This window comes from Dendropsophus ebraccatus, chromosome 11, assembly GCF_027789765.1.
Source record: "Dendropsophus ebraccatus isolate aDenEbr1 chromosome 11, aDenEbr1.pat, whole genome shotgun sequence".
Classification (NCBI taxonomy): domain Eukaryota; kingdom Metazoa; phylum Chordata; class Amphibia; order Anura; family Hylidae; genus Dendropsophus; species Dendropsophus ebraccatus.
This window is the reverse complement of record NC_091464.1, coordinates 64,804,644-64,819,049: the sequence shown is the minus strand read 5'-3', so window position 1 is coordinate 64,819,049 and position 14,406 is coordinate 64,804,644.

The window sequence follows — 14,406 nt, the reverse complement described above, 5'->3', positions numbered from 1 at the left end:
ACTGAACGATCTGCAAATTTTTTGCGAACGACGATTTAAGAACATGTTCAAAGATCAAAACGAACAATTTCGTTCGTCGTTCGATTGTTCGCTGCGTTTACACGTACAATTATCATTTGAATTTGATCGTTATCATGCAAATTCGCACAATAATTGTTCTGTGTAAACGCAGCATTACTGCTTTCAATGAGGCAAAGAGGGCAATCAACTACTGAGACAATTACTAACTAGGACAAAATAGTCTGACACAAGTCTATGCAAGATAATTATAAGCTGCATGACTGCCTGTCTGTGTCACTATCTAATATGCTGCTGCAATCTTTTAACATCCTCACTGTCCCTACTCCAAAATCTATCCACCCAACTACCTGCAGCACGTACACTGAAGGAGGAAGTGAATACACTGCAGTCTCTTCTTCACAGTGAGCATCAGCTGCTTGCCTGTCTGTGAGAATAAGCTGATGTACTGGTAGCAGGTTGATTTGCTGATTATCTGCAGATAAATGCTGTGCTGTTTATAGTTGTAGCCCTAAAAAGGGCTTTGGGGGTCTTGCCTGCCTACAACCAGCTAAATCCTCACTTTTCCTGCTTCAATCTCTCTCCCTGACTACCTTTACAATTGCATCTTATGACGAGCAAGACAAGCCAAGTTCTTATACTTTGGAGGTCACATGAGTAAGCCAGCCAATGAATGTAGACGCTGTTCTCGCGTGCTCCTAGGGCCTGTGACACCCCCCTGCATAGTTATTGGCTAGAAAAAGGTGCAAGGGAAGGTGGAAGAAGAAACTAATTTTTACAGCATTTTTTTTTTGCAGCTCAATCAAAAATGAATATTCATAGCCACAGGATCAAGTAATACTCGATCATCTCTAAAAATAGAAGTAAATTACAAATCTATATAACTTTCTGAAAACAGTTGTTTTGAAAAAAAAAAAAAAGATTTTTTTGGCCGGAATACCCCTTTAACCTTTGTTGCTCAAATCATGTTAAGGCCATCCATGTACTACTGAATATATGAGGACGCTGATGCATGAGGAATACATATGGACCTGGGTGAGCCGACAAAGTGGTTGTGCAAGAGCTTGACCTGTCATTAACGTATTTGGTGGGTGAAAACATAGGGCTTTTCATGCAGAGACTGAGGGGGAAATTAAGTCATATGAAATGTTCGATAGATTATTTGACTGATGCTCCCGGGTTTACCACTGTCAAATATGAGCTGATAAAAATTGACAAGTATGCTGGAAAACATTGTGTGTTAGGGTGACCTTAAATACTTATGACATACGGTAAAGATGGTCAGATGCAATAGATTGTGTTAAAAAAAAAAGTTAACAACTTGTGATCTTTAATACAGTTTTCTATCCTAATAGCTTACATATGAGCGAAGTTACTGAAACATTTAGCTTTGGCCAAACCTGAACGCTTGCCATGTGGCTTCTGGTGGATGAAGAAGTTGGAAGAAGCCTTATTTTTATAGAAATGGTTTACAAACAAGTTTAACTTTCTGATATAAGTTGATTTAAAAATATTTTTTTCTCATCAATACTAAAAAATTGGATATGCATCCAATAAATGGCCCCTTTAATGGAAACCTATAAGGAATCATCTACATAATTGGTGGTGCAAATATTTTTTTCTCATCAATACTAAAAAATTGGATATGCATCCAATAAATGGCCCCTTTAATGGAAACCTATAAGGAATCATCTACATAATTGGTGGTGCAATCTCTTTCATTGAGATCTGTCGGTAAAAAATCTTCTGCATATTTTATTCTGTCTCAAGGGGTTAAAGGAGTTCTTCCTTGCCACCAACATAACCAATGAAAATTTATGGAGGTATTCTCAAATAAATGTATTGAAGCTTTTCGCTCGAGTTCCTCTATATAGAGCTTGATATTGCTCCAGCCATTTTTTCTGAAGGGCTGATAAGTGACAACTGATAACTGGTAATTCCATCGGATACAAGCCTATCGTCTTTCGTCTGACCATGTTCTTGTATGACTGATTTCACTCATGTGGAATGAAAACCACAATGAAGTTTTATCACATCCAGTTGGGTTTTTGCCCCACTGGCTGCTTGTCAAGATAATGGAAGAGAAATATCCTTACAGCAATGGCATTTTATTGAATGTGTTCTATCATGTGAGGTAGCGCATACCATACACATATATAGAGTATCCGTACAATAATGGAATCATTCTATTGAATGTTGGATATCCTATTTAGATAGCACATACAGCATATATACAGACCCGTTATTTGTAAAGAGTACCCGTTCAACCGTATCATCATCTGTGATTCATAGCTGTAAATCTAAGAAACAAGAGATAGGATATACACCCGGCAAATAAGACACGTAGGGACGTGAAGATTCCATTCACGTTGATTTCACAATTTTATTCAAAGCTTCTTATAACGATGAGAAGGTAAGAAAAACTTAAAGGGAAGATTTCATAGCTACGGTACTGTAGTTTCGAGGGTACACGAGGCTTGTAGGGATTATGTCAACAGTAATATGAATATGATATACAGCATTTATAATACTGGTGACTTCTAAAGTAGCAGAAGACGGTGAACACTGGTTGAGGCTGCTACTTGAAGCCTCCTATACCTATGATAGGTATCCTGTGTCATAAATCCTACAATAAAATCATAAATCCAGGGGCATAACTACCACCGTAGCAGACATAGTGGCTGCTACGGGGTTCACGGCATCAGGGGGCCAGGCAAGGCCAGCCGCTACCCACACCCGGACCATGACCTGGTGTCGTCTAGCAGCACAAGTCGAGCTCCCCATCCTGGAGCGGGGTAAAGGTTGAAGACCTTGATGGAAGATCTCCTTGGTGTGGCTCAATGTTGGGGTATAACTAGAAATGGCTGGGCCCCATAACAAACTTTTGATTGCCTCCCCCTTTCTTGACTGACCATTAAGCCACCAAGTGTTGTCATAACTGCATAACTGCAAGTTCTAGTCATGGATTCTTTTAGTTAAAGGATCATTTGCATATCCCGGGAGGCTACCTGCCGCTGCAAATGATGTTGGCTCAGGGGGCCTAGTGTGTTGCAGGAGCAGGCCACGGGGCCCCCTCATGCAAAGGGCCTCATAGCAGCCAAAATGGCTGCTACGCCCCTGGCTCATTGTCAAACCAGCTAGATGATACAGAAGCAGTAATGAGACCACCCGTTCAGGCCCTGACCACCTCCTGCCGCTTTCACCTCAAATTTCCAGAATCCGCTCTTTTCTCGTCCCTAACTCCACAAAACTGTTGGTACATGCTAGGGCTGGGCGATATGGCCTTAAATTTATATCACGATATAATTTGATTCATGAACGATATAACGATATATCACGATATATCAATTTTTTTTGTGTGTGTATACAACATCAGCCCCATGCCATTTTTTGCCATCATCCTGTCTCCCAGCCAGCACCATCATCCCTTATGTCAGGGCTTGACAAATTTCATCAGAATCTAGGAGCCAAGGTTTTTTTATACTTATAAAGCGTTATTTTCAACAACGAAAATAACACATCTTAAATTAACAATAAAGAAGACTAGAACCAAACAGCATGGGCATTAACAAGATAATGTGACACACACCACGGCACACCCACGTACCATCAGCGGCTCAGCCCTGTGCAATCAGCCCCCTTTGTGCCATCTCTGTGCCATCAGCCCCCCCTTGTGCCAGTCATCAGCCCTCCCCTGTGCAATCAGCCACCCCTGGTGCCAGTCATCAGCCCTCCCCTGTGCCAGCCATCAGCCCCCCCTTGTGCCAGTTATCACCCCCCCTTGCCAGTCATCAGCCCTCCCCTATGCCTTCAGCCCCCCTTGTGCCAGTTTGCACCCCCCCTTGCCAGTCATCAGCCTTCCCCTGTGCCATCAGCCCACCCTGTGCCAGTTATCAGCCCCCCCTTGTGCCAGTCATCAGCCTTTCCCTGTGCCATCAGCCCCTATTTGTGCCAGTTATCAGCCCCCCTTGTGCCAGTCATCAGCCTTTCTCTGTGCCATCAGCCCCTCCTTGTGCCAGTTATCAGCCCCTCCTTGTGCCATCAGCCCCTCCTTGTGCCAGTTATCAGCCTTCCCCTGTGCCATCAGCCCACCTTGTGCCAGTCATCAGCCCTCCCCTGTGCTATCAGCCCCCCCTTGTGCCAGTCATCAGCCCTCCCCTGTGCCAGTTATCAGTCCTCCCTTTGTGCCAGTTATCAGCCCCCCCTTGCCAGTTATCAGCCCCCCCCTTGCCAGTTATCAGCTCCCCGTTGCCAGTCATCAGCCCCCCCCCCCGGTGCCAGTCATCTCCCCCTCCCCTATGCCATCATCAGCTTTCCCTATGTGCCAGCCAAGCCAAATGCCATTGCCACATCATGTCCCCCCAGCCAGGGCCATCATCAGCCCCATGCCATAGCCATCTGCACCCCCCGACCCCTCTGCTACTTACCTTTACTGCAGGGCTGGCTGATGGAGTCCGCGAGGCGAGACGGGCCACGTCTTCTTCCCAGCATGCACTGGGAGAGACCTGACGTCACACGCATCGTCGGCTAGCGCTCTGACGATGCGTGAATAAAAGGCCCTGCAGCACGGTACCACGGAGCGGTAAGTGAGAAGCTTATTCACTACCGCTCCGTGGGCATGTATCGCGATATGACGATATGCCGAAAATCTATATCGTTATCCGAATTGATGACGATATTTTTGCATATCGTTCATATCGCCCAGCCCTAGTACATGCTCTCATTTTCTCCTGCTTGGATTACTGTAACATCCTCCTCTCTGGCCTTCCATCTAACTCCCTTGCTCCCCTCCAGTCTATTCTTAAAGGAAAAGTCTGGCAATTTTTTTTTTATAAAGTATTGTATTGGGCCCCACAAATGATATAAATCACCACTATACACTTATTACGGGAAATGCTTATAGTGCTTAAAATGCTTTTTTTCCCTGCACTTAATACTGCATCAAGGCTTCACTTCCTAGATAACATGGTGATGTCACTTCCTGGATAACATGGTGATCACGACCCGACTCACAGAGCTGTGCAGGCTGTGGCTGCTGGAGAGGATGATGGCAGGGGGACACTGAGGGACACAGGGCACTGGAGGGACACTGAGCATCCCTCTGCCATCATCCTCTCCAGCAGCCACAGCCCGCACAGCTCTGGGAGTTGGGTCATGACATCACCATTTTATCCAGGAAGTGACATCACCATGTTATCCAGGAAATGAAGCCTTGATGCAGTAGTAAGTGCAGGGAATAAAGCACTTGTGCATTTCCCGTAATAAGTGTATATTGGGAAATTATATAACAAATACAATACTTTTAAATTCGCTGGACTTTTCCTTTAACTCTGCTGCCCAACTAATCTACTTTTCCTCTCGCTTTACCTCTGCCTCTCCCCTTTACCAATCCTTTCACTGGCTCCCCATTGCCCGACATGTTCACTTTAAATTGTTGACCATGACATACAAGGCCATCCACAACCTGTCCCCTCTGTACATCTCTGACCTGATATTCCGCTAATGTCCCTCACACAACCTTCGATCCTCTAGTGACCTCCTTCTGTGCTCCCCCCTTGTTCGTAACTCGCACAACCACCTCCCTAGTCTCCCCCATACTCTGGAACTCACTACCCTGACACATCAGGCTCTCATCCACCATCAAGTCCTTCAAAAGTAACCTGAAAACCCATCTCTTCAGAGTAGGCTACAACCTATAACAAGTGTGCATCACACTGTGACTGGCTGCACATTACCTCCTGTTTCTCTCGTATTACTTTATAGATTGTAAGCCCTCGCGGGCAGAGTCCTCTTACCCCATGTACCAGTCTGCCATTTGCCTTCATGTTATGTGTTTTGATCTTATAATGTTCCTGTTTGTTACCCCTATCACTTGTATAGCGCTCTGGAATTAAGGGGCTTTTTAAAATTTATTAATTTTTAAAAAATAATAATAATAATAATAATAATCCTGAATTTCAAAACCCACTTAAGGAACTTATATTATAATGGAATATGGTAGTTAAGGGTGGGGGTCTTGAACTTACACCCCTAAACACTACAATAGGGAATTGCCTTTATGTAATTCTCTAATATAATCATATGGGACTAAGAAAATGCCATCCTAAACGTGACATCCTAAAGTAATGGTTTATAAGTGTTTGTTATTTCAGCGTTTTTCCCCACTAGGGAAAGGTTAACATATACATCTGTCACTCAAGCTGTGAAGTGAGAAAATGCTTCCTAAGGTAAAGGAAAAAATATAAGTAATTTCTGCTTCCATAGATGAAAAGTGCTTGAATGATAATCACCCCTGTGCAGCCATCATTAAATCGACTCTAATGAGGTTGATTCCTGGAATGGGATTGTTTGCCCTGAATATATCCAGTAATGGCCATTTATTGTTCATTAAGTGATATTTTTACACACTCTCCTCATATAGTTCCATGAAATAGATAGTTACCCCTTTGGAATGACCCAATCCCACCATTACCAGTCCCATCATTACCTAAGCTACCATTATAAATATTGATTAAACTAATAACACACAAACTGCTTTACTCTTTGGGGCCCGTTTATCAAACATGCGCCTCTGGCATACACCATAAGGCCATGCTCACCCTCTGTATGAACATCGGCTGTTGTTTGATCCGGTTGGGATAAAGAACGGCCGATGTGTGTGATGTTCACCCAGCCAATACTATGGTATTGGCCAGCTGAACATCTCTTTATTTAAATTGGATTGCGGGCACATTAAGGTGTGCTTGCACTCCAATTTGCCATAGGACACAATATAAAGTACGGCCAGGAGCTATACTTTTTATTGTGTGCACAGGCTATGTTGTGCAGCCGCTATTCACTGAATCACGACTGTAGTGTATGAATTATGTTTACACTACGGCCGTGATTCCATGACATCTAATGTAATGTTGCAGTGTCATTAAACAGTGGCCATGTGAATGAGGTCTAAAAGATTTTTGCCTTTTCCATGGCATACATCTGGCGTAAGCCCTGGGGGCCTGATGAGAGGGTAAATGTGGGGAGAGGGTAAATGTGGGGGGCGCCTAAATTATCATGGTTTACATCCAGGGATGATTCTAGGCCCTGTTTACATCACAAAACTGGTGTAAACCAGAAATCTACACCCTTAATATTGAGTAAACATTCACAGTTCAAAGAGACAAAAAAAAAGCTTAGGTTATTCAAGTATAGAAAACTTTACTTTTTTTATGTATTTGGAACACAGTAAAAATATAATTACTTAATATATAGTAATTTTTTCAGTATTTTTTTTAGAGACTTAGCATTAAGCACAAAATAAAATACACAAAATGATGGAATCTCCAGGGGAATACAAAAAAGGAGAAGAGCCTGGAATCCATGTCACATGTCAACAATGAAGTATTAAAGGGAATCTATCAGCAGGTTCATCCATACGTAAATACGAATATATTCCTGTTGAAAAAAAAACGTAAATTTTCTAATAAAACAACATTAGTAAATCAGCCCCAATGACTCTTCAGCTTGAAGTCATGGTGTGCTGTTCTTGCATTCTCCTGTAAAATATTTTGATACACTTTTGATTTCATTGAAGAAATCACAAAGTTTCCCAGGAAGGCAAAAAGAGCTCCAAACCATAAGGCCTCCTTTATCATGTTTATAAATTTGGAATGGTGTTTAGGGGTGCACAGTTTACTACACAGCCCAAAACTTCCCTGATACGATTGCCAATCTTTTACATAAGCACTGGGTCTATAACAAATGGAGATTAATGGAAGATACAGGGGGCAACAGTCCAGGGTCCAAGTTAAACAGACAATAATTTAGGTTCGGCAAAAGAAGAAAAAGATAGGGCACTCACCACAATTGTAGAATCTTCTTACAGATTTATTTTCATAGTGAAGCATTCACATGCAAGAGGTATTGTGAGAGGATGTGGATAACATCACAGCAACAGCTGTTTCATATATATATATATATATATATATATATATATATATATATTATACTGTGTATATATATATATATATATATATATATATATATATATATATATATATAAAATCACCATAGTAGTTAACACAGCGTCTAAGAGTTCAGTTACCCACGCTATACAGAGAGTCTGAATTAGTGCTGGGTCTGCTCCTCTACACGTGCCAACAATTATTTAGGCATTGTATAGCTGTAAAATTTTATACATACAGTTTATTAAATTATGCACAAAACTTGACCCAAGGCCCCATTTTCAATAGAACCAGCATTTATCTTGCATTATATGCAATAACTTACAAGAGTAGCAGGGGCCATCCATAGCTGAAGGAATCCCACTCCAGGTATATGCCCTCAAAGCACTTCAATAAAAGTGAGGCCACTGTTTCCGATGTTCCATACAGCAGTTTTCCTATAGGGCTCACATTGTAGATCATTGCTTACAGGCTAGAGGAAAGCTATATAGAAGATGATTCCCTTATAGCTTCCCCGCTGTAGCTTCAGATTCTTCATACTGACAGCATACTAAGAGGAGGCAGATAACGTGTTTCCATGATGTTTTTTTAACCAGTAGTATACTGTACTTTAACCCTTAGAGGACCGGGCCAATTAGAATTTTTGCATTTTCGTTTTTTCCTCCTTGTGTTTAAAAGACCATAGTACTTGCATTTTTTCGTCTAGGGGTTAAGCCTAGTTTCTATTATATTTGGGCAATTTCAAAGGTCCCTTTACATAGGACGATTATTGGCCACATACTGTAGGTCAATTACTGCTCTGTGTAATCCACAGAGCAATCCACTAATAATTGTGCATGAGCTTGTTTGTTGGCTCATACCGCAGATTTGACGGGTTTCATCAGCAAAATCTGGCAAAAAAATTCTGATGAGAGACGCTGGAGTGGTATAATAACTGGATATATAGATGTTAAGGTATAGCCTATGACACTGCGTAGGTTCTTCCATAAAACATAAAGATCAGGTCACTTCCCATCTACCCATCCACACGGTTCTGCTGCAATTCCGTAGTTGGAATATTTGATGAAACCGAATTGTAGACTTTTTCTATGTTTTCCTCCAGAGAATGAAAAGACAGGCTGGTGTTTTAGTGGTTAGTATGCACCAGCGCTTTGAAGAGTCTTATAGTCATGATCTACTAAGGGTTATGCCTGTGCTAATGAAAGTTTATTCATCTGTTACGTACAATCAAAATCCATAGAGGCGCATGTGGTCAGGACATTAAAAAACAACGAGACATGTTCAAGACTGAATTCTTTGTATAGTGTTCTACAATAACTTATTCTATATTAATAATATTTCTGCTGAAGTTGTATAAAGCCCTAAGGCTATGTAGAAAACATGGATATAGTCATTGGCTGTATCCATGTTTTCCAGACAACCTTAGAGCTTTATCCAAGTTCAGCAGCCACCGCTAATCAAATGCCGATGGTTCGGGTTCGGGTTAGTCAGCATGACTATACTCTTCACTATACTCCTATCACAGAACTGGATCCTGTATTACCGAGTGTTCTACTAAGTGTATTATCAAATGTTTTATCAAGTGCTTTCTCAAGAGAAACATATTCTGTCAAGGGAAAGCTGTATACTCTGCTGTATTCAAGTACTTTCCAAGTAAACAAGAGATTATTTATGAAAAAGAGACTCTGATTCTTCGCTCCACACCAAAACAGTGTACACTACATCCTTGGGACATTTCCCCTTTCTGTGGGTGGCGGTACCGATAGTCCGGGAGGGTCACTACACTACTCCGGCCCACCGTTTTCAACATCCTAAGGGACTCCATAGCAACCTGGCAGGTCACTGACCACAGGGGAACAAGGTGTAACCGACCCTTTAAAATAAAAGCAGGTGTGTCAACACAACATCCCAGGGTCAGGCTACATCTCGGCCAACCACCACAGAAGTGGCGTCACACCTCACATCTAGCAAGTGACCGGTCGTTCCTCTGCCATATCACCTCCGGAGGTCACCACACTTGCTTCCTGGTCCACGCTCAGCCAATTACTGTCCGGGACTGCGTGGCCAGTGATTGGATGAGAGGCCCTTCAGCTCACACAGGCCGCTCTAAAGCTGCAGAACACAATGCCGGGACGCATGCAGAGTGCAGAAGAAGACTGTGAGCGTGGAGAGGTGATGTATTAACTGTTTAAGGTGATGTATTAACACGCATTGCTATTACACATAGTGATGCACACTCAGCGGCCGTTGATTTTAGGTCTGGACCTAAAGAAACAATCAGCCTGTGATCGTTTCATCGGCTGATCATTGTCTCTATTACCTGGATCGATAATTGGCAGAATCAGGCCGATTTGGACAATTATCGCTCCAAGTAATAGGGCCCTAAGTGTCATCGTCATAGCCATAGTGTCAAGTGTCATAGCCATACGTCAAGGACGTTTTTTTTTTCTTTATAAAAATACTGCCTCCTTGATGCCTTTATGTTTCACCCTCAGTAGTACTGTCCCCCTCGTGCTCCCTTAAGTACTTGTACACTTAAATTTTCCTGACTGTCCTCTTACTTCTTTACTGCTGTCTCCTTCCTGACACTGAAGCAGCGTGTGTCCTAAGTTTCCCTCCCTTGTCTCCTTCAATCTGATGTCTCCGATCATCACAGAGAAGGAGAAAGGGGATGAGGATTCAGTATACATGCACTGCCGCACATCAGGAGGGAAGCAGGAAAACATTAAAGCGATAATATATGGTTACTAAGACTCCCCACAGCGACATAACTGTAATCCATTACTGATCTCCTAGTAACGTAACTTATCAGTAATTGTTAGGTTAGTGAAGTCTTGATGATAGAGCCCTCAAGAAAATAAATCAGAACGATTGTCTTGATACGGTTCCCAGCTGCACACTTAAGATCTACTGTGCAGCTCCCGAGGCTACCAGTCAGGCAGAGAGATGTGACTAGTCACGGGTAGCTCCCCGCCCAGATGACTAGTTGCCGGAATTTGTTGTCCTCCCGACCTTGTGTGCTGGAATAAAACGCCCTTTTCTCCTATGTAAAGATCTCCAGGCGCGGTTGGTGGCCTCGGAGAGCTGTACAGTAGATCTATGCTGTGCAGCTGGGGACCATATCAGTACAATCACGCTGATTGGTTCCCTTTAAAGAAAATCTTTTACTACAAACATGCTGCTTAATCTATTAACACTACCTTATAGAGCAAGAGCTGAGCAGATTCATATAAAGTATTGAAGGGAAAAGATTCAAAGCTTCAGAGTCCATTGGGTGCGTCCGTGGGTCCGTCCAGACTCATTTTTTTAGCAAGTGCTGGGGAGGGGGAGGATAAAATAAATAGCCTCCCCCGCTCCAGCGCTGGTGGCACATACCCCCTTCCCAGTCCCTGTACACTTCCTGGTCTGAGCGGGGACCCAAGTTGTGATGTGTGAGCTCCGCTCAGCCAGTCAGCGGCCAAGGTGGGACTCGCTACAGCCACTGACTAAAGGCCCTATTCCACGGGCCGACTTGAGGAGCAAACGATCGCTCTCAGTGGTCGTTTGCTCCTCGTTCCCCGCTCACTGCCACCGCTATTCCATGTGCCAGCAGCGAGTGGGTGTGTCCAGGGAGGGTCGGGGGGAGCTGTGGGGGGGGGCTGTCCGGGTGAACGCTAGATCGTCCGGGCAGCCCATAGCATATAGCAGCGTCTGCTGCTGCCGCTCCTATTCCACGGAGCGACGGCAGCAGATCGTTGCTGTATCAGTCGTTTGTTTTTCAACATGTTGAAAGACAAACGACTGCAACGATCAGCTCACATGAACGATGTCGGCTGATCATTGCCTTCTATTCCACGGGACGATTATCGGCCGTAATGGCTGATATCGACCAAATACAGCCGATAAACGTTCCGCGGAATAGGGCCTTAACTGAGCATACCTCACACGCCATGACCCAGGTCCCTGCTCAGACTGAAGAGCCCCAGGATAGGGGTATGTGACCACCAACGCTGAAGCGGGGGAAGTTACCTTATAGTGGAAATGCTGTGAGGAGGGGAGTGAAATTTGCTACCACTTTTCCTGATTTAATGAAAACTTTTGACATGTTCCTCTGATGCGTCTAATGTTTATTGTGACAGTAACTATGTATTCATATGGGGGGAGATTTATCAAGCTGGTGTAAGGCCCCGTTCCCACTGAGCAAAGCTAGCGGAATTCCGCGACGGAATTGTCCGCCGCGGAATGCCGTTAGCCTCCCGCTCATAATGGGAGTCTATGGGAGGCGCGCGCTGCTGCTCTATACGCGCTGAAGAATGAACATGTTCATTCTTCAGCGCGGACAGGGCAGGAGCGCGCGCCTCCCATAGAGTCCCATTATGAGCTGGAGGCTAACGGCATTCCGCGGCGGACAATTCCGTCGCGGAATTCCGCTAGCTTTGCTCAGTGGGAACGGGGCCTAAAGTAGATTTGTCTTAGTTGCCCCTAGCAACCAATCAGATTCCACCTTTCATTTTTCAAAGAATCTGTGAGAAATGAAAAGTGGCATTTGATTGGTTGCTAGGGGCAACTGGGCCAGTTTCACTTTACACCAGTTTGATAAATCTCTTCCATGGTGTCTAAAAAGACTCTTCCCAGTGGGTTGTCTTGTCCTTTAAGTCATAACCGTGGCATAACCCTGTAACGGGGAAGGTAATGGACACTACAAATGATTTTTTTCACTGTATGAACTTCACATTAGTGCTGATTAGCTTTCAGCAGCCATAGGCTCATATTTCTGAGATCACATAAGGTTTAGAATCTATAGAAATAAAATCAAGTAAAACAATAATGAAGTAATAAAAAGCGCCACCTACAAAATCAATCGTTTCTTTCCAGTCAAGACAAATTTTGCCCGAGACATTGAAACCAATACAAGCCATTGCACATATTCTCCCCCTTGTATAAAAATGTTAATGTTCATGCTCAAGATGAAAAACACTGAGATACGCAGAAAAAAGCCATGTATTTAATTGGATTTTGTTCCTCCAACCTCACAGCTAGGCTAAATCAATCAAGGTAAATGCTTGGTTTCATAGCAAACCACAAACGGAAGCGGAACACCTGGTGGCTGTAATGTATGCGCATGCTGCGTGTATGTAATACCTGGACTAATTTTAGATTTGCCTTACTGCATGTAAAAGAAACTTCAAGAACGACTTCAGAACAACCTCCATTGTGCACATACTACTAATATGATATTTTATCAGGGAAACTCCATGCAAAATGTATTGTTTCTTATAGCTTCAAACTTTTTTTTTTTTACAAATACATAAGGATCCCTTGCTGACAGTGTTCTCTAATCTCTATTCAGTGGCTCCGTTATGAGTCTCTAGGGCCATTGGATGGAGATGATTGACAACTCATTCTCCTGATCAATGATCAGATGTCCTTGTGACATGACAGAGTCCAACAGCACCAGGGAACTGCTCAAAGATGCCCAATGTAGAGGAAGCATGCGGGGAGTCAGATCTCTATACCCCCTGGCGATCTCTGTATAGGGCCCCGGCTTCTGTATTATGACCTGTGGCCGTATTCGTTTCTATAGAGCGACAGAAAGAGCCCAGTACAGCGCTCTTCCGGCTTACTTGCCTCTTTCTGTCACTTCTAAGGGATGAAAATAGACGTGGGTCATGTGCCATACCCACGGGCTATATTCATAATACAGAAGTCGGAGGCCCTATACAGAGATTGGCAGAGGATACAGAGATCGGACCCCGGAGATCTCCTACTTTTCTCCTATCCCGTGGATAGGGAAAAAGTAGATTTCAGGTAGGATTAATAGACGTTCCAAATTTGATCAGGCGTAGGGCTTATAATGCGCTATAAACAGTAATTCTATTGCCTGGAAGTATGCCAAAATGTTTTTGTTTTTTCTTAACTCCAAAAAGTTTGGAGTAGCTCTAATGAAGGTATATAGCTGGGGTGGGGAACCTTGGCCCTCCAGCCGTTGCAAAACTACAGCTTCTATCATTCCTGGACGGCCGAAGCTAAAGCTGTGCACACGGCCTACTGGCTGTTTCGCGGGTTAAGCTCCTGCTTCTACTGGCTGCCTAGAAGTGATAGCTTTACTCGCCAAACAGCCTGTAGCCCGTGTGCACAGCGCTCAGCATTCCTGCCTCTCTCCCCTGCTCCTTATACACGTCCGCACATTTTTGGTGAGAGTGCCAATTTTTTTTTGCGTCCCGCACTCAATGGCTTGTGCTTATGAAATACATAATTTTTTCTAAAAATTATGCGCCATAGTTAAGCTTTTCCAAGTTGATGATATACTGTATCCTGCCAGCATGTCACTAACATACTCAGTAAACACAAGTAAATGCTGCAGGGGTAATGCGTTGTTTGTTTGTTTTTTTTCTAATATATATTACCTTTTTCCCCCCAAATATATAACCCTTATAAAAGACAATGCAGAAACCTTCTACTCCTC